Raw genomic sequence first — 3,601 nt, 5'->3', positions numbered from 1 at the left:
ATATAAAATTTATTTGTAATTCGAATACAGTGTGGCTTCTTTAAAGAAATATTAATAGAGCATAGTAATAGTACCAGTGAATTTTATACAAATTCTGTGTTTTTGAATAATTATCAATAATATTATATTAAGTATTTAACAAGAATATTATAGTATATTTTTGTATAAGAAAAACTGCACGTAATTTTACATTAATTAGAAAATACTTGTATGCCTTATACTTCAAATAGGAAGATATAATAGTAGAATAGAAAATACAAGTGGTTAAGGTTGAAATATGTTCTCATAATTTTTACAAGGAAAACGTTCTATGGCAAACCGGCGGAACAAAGTATTAATTAAAGATCAGCGATGAAATACGGAAAGTTTACACATCCGAAACACATATTAAAATGTAATATTGCGTATAATAATATATAAAAAATTATCGAACAAAGTTTCAACATGGTAGAAATTGATATTTCCCGTTCCTGTTATATTGAATACATTAATCCCGAAAATATTGAACAGTTAAATCAACTCGTTTTTAATTTCTTATTAAAATTACAAAAGTGCACTTGTTGAGATTTGAAACACTTTTATTATTTCCTTATCAGTAATTTTAGAGTAAAACATTTAAAATGATGTCACTTTGACTCCTCTGATGGTTCCAATATTATTGTATGGAGGGTGTATTCGGATATTAGAATTTTCTGTAGATACTTCCATATAGAACACTATAATTTCCTGCACAATTTTTGGTTTATAAATGGGATAACGACGATAAGCGGTTAGGTGGATTCAGGGTTGGAAGCTATTCGGGGTGCCTGGTCCCTGTCGAGCAATCTTTTTAACCATACCCTACGCCGGAGTGTAATAGGAATAGCCACGGCATTTCCCAGTGCGTTCAAACCGGAAAGAACGTTTGAAATTTTACGCCGAAATTTTAATCTACTTAAGTGTAGTTTGATCACGATTTTACTACACGTTACGTTTATAGCGTGAAGATCTTCATTGGTGCTGAGGCGTGAGCAAAAGGTTTACTTAAAAATATGAAAGGAACTTTCTTTGTATGCTCCGCTCTACTCGCTCACTTAACGGCCAGTGGATATTGAAAATGTTTAAAGTGGATGCTGCAAGAATTGCTATTGGATAACTAATACTTTAATTTATTATAAAAATGTAAACAGTATGTTTGGTGTGTGGTTTATGTACAAGGATCGACGTCCTTTTGAATATGACTTGACTGCCCTACTGCATCATGAGAAATGACGAAGTGTTTTCTCGTTTCCGACGTCGACACCTCGTGTTGGGTTGAGTATGAGTTGTCTTTTTGGTTTTACGCCAATCAGCGCATCTTTGCTATTTTTTGGCTAACGCCCTTTAGCCAGCCCCTTTCCGAGCGGGGAGAGGGCAATGTGTGGGGGGAGTCTCGAAAGTTCGCTGGCTTGCGGAGATTTCCTGCACGTTGAAACCTGCCTGAAAGAGACAAAATTCTATGCCTATTGCATGCAATCTAAGTTGACTAAAATAAATGTATGCTGTCGCGACGGTAAATATGTCGGTTGTGGTAAATGAAACTCAAAGGTAGTAAATAAGAATAAACACGAAACTTAACTGCCTGTCCCGTCCATGTCATAAACGAAACTTCGAGAATCTTTTATTAGGGTGTTCCGTATTGGACGGAACAATTGGATGTACAATAATATTAGATTTTTTTAAATTATAGTTAAAATTTTTTGAGAAACCGTTTTATCGGTTTAATTACTAAAATTAAAACTTTTAATTACTTAAAACCGTATTTTAATTACTTTTTAAGGAACCTTTGAAAATTGACCCACAATAATATACTTTGATCCCACTACATAGAGGGTGTTCTAAAAATATACGACTATAGCTTATACACTTATAAATTATTTCAATGAATTTTGAGCCGAGTTGAAATTTTTTGAATTTATATCATTAGGAAACTCATTTTCGATTCCAATGAAGTAACGAATTGCAAGCAGAAATTTGGTTCATTAATTTTTTCGTTCAATTAAGACCAACGCCCGAATGTTGAGTTCATTGACTATATCCCAAGCATACGAACATGTTGCGTGACATTAGTGACAGCGATGTTTAATGTTTGATCAACCCCACGTATCGACAAACGGTGGTCGCTATCAATCATGTTCTTGTTTTTCTTCGTGCCTGTAGCGATAGACTGTCCAGTGTGAGATTCATCTTGAGCGTCAAAAGTTCCCTCTCTGAATCTTTGGAACCACGATGAATCATTCATAACGAATTTGTTAAACAAATCTGCGGCACGTTTTCGTTTCCACGGTAATGAAGAAACATAGTACAAATACATTCAAAATTTTATAGGAAAGATTACAAATGTTGGCGTTATTATTTTACTGGTACTAACTACCGCTAGATATTATTTGTATCATTATTTACTAGTCTTATACGAGTGCATGAAATAAGTACAGTGACAAATGTTACACGTGAAAGTTCTACTTTAAGTAGACATACTTAGCTAGATAAGTGGAAGGTGGTTAAACACTTATGGAAGTAGTGAATATTGCAGAAAATAATGATATGTCGAGTTCCGTGATCTACTTTACGCACAGAGTATCCAATTGCAACCTATAAATACAATATTTATTATTTAAAAATGTCTGAAACGCAATTCCTTCTATTTCGAGAGAACTATAATTTAGTACACTTAGTTTGCCTCTGGGCAGACGTATATAAGAGATACTAGGGTTACTATTTTGTAAACTACAATCATGTAATTTTTTTCATGATCGTTGCAGCATGTTATGTTCTACAAAAAAAAATACCCACGTAAAGAACCCATCAAATCAGAAAACTCGAATTAGGGACATGTTTTAAATAACGAATAATTCCGGAAATAATTCTATCCATAGATGAACATATACACCCCGTACAACACTAGTACAATTAATACCAATACAAAATCGCTCTGCAATCATTTAAAGAAATACATTTTCAATCCGGTAGCGTTATATAGTTATGTATACTCGCCTCAGTGATGGACAATATTTGACGGATTTTCGACTGTCGATTTCACTTGCATCAGAGGATCGATGGAACGCCATCGTACACGCAATCGACGTTCACTTTGACCGGTACACCCGATACGGTCGATATTCTCTCTTGCAACATTCATAGCGTATCCGCAGCGTCCACCGACCGTTTCCACGTGTCACTTTGCAGCCATCGATCCACGATTATTTACGCGCCACTCCGGACATCAGACACTGTCGATTATTCTCAGCCGGAGAAGCAGCGCGCAGTCCCTGAATCATATGTGACCGCCGACTATATTTTACACGCGTCCCACGTCTGCCGCAGTCCGAAAGCTGTTTCTGTCCTCCGTAAACTGAGAAATGAGGTATAGGATTATTATAAACTAGGGACATATTGCTGAAGAGGGAGCAGGAATACGATACCTTCTGGGAAACGTACTCTAACTTTAACGCGTTACATATTGAATAAGCCGCGGAATACAAAGTAGCTGAATAAACTGGTAGCAAGCCGATGACTAATGTTGAAGACAGTTGTAAGTGCTTACCTATAGTTTCTTTCGTATATGCACATGTTGAAAGAAACG

General features: G+C 35.5%; 1 long non-coding RNA gene across 1 annotated transcript; it reads right to left on the bottom strand.

The window, feature by feature from the left end:
* Nucleotides 1–1,825: 1,825 nt before the first annotated feature.
* LOC143174775 (uncharacterized) lies at nt 1,826–3,351 on the bottom strand. Its single transcript, XR_012999102.1, has 3 exons — nt 3,013–3,351; nt 2,808–2,950; nt 1,826–2,610 (listed from the first exon to the last, which is right to left on the bottom strand). It is a non-coding gene; the product is annotated as an uncharacterized LOC143174775 (long non-coding RNA).
* Between the last annotated feature and the right edge of the window lie 250 nt (nt 3,352–3,601).

The sequence above is a fragment of the Nomia melanderi genome, chromosome 8, assembly GCF_051020985.1.
Source record: "Nomia melanderi isolate GNS246 chromosome 8, iyNomMela1, whole genome shotgun sequence".
NCBI lineage: Eukaryota > Metazoa > Arthropoda > Insecta > Hymenoptera > Halictidae > Nomia > Nomia melanderi.
The sequence above is the reverse complement of the archived record's forward strand: the minus strand, read 5'-3'. Positions and strand labels throughout refer to the sequence as shown.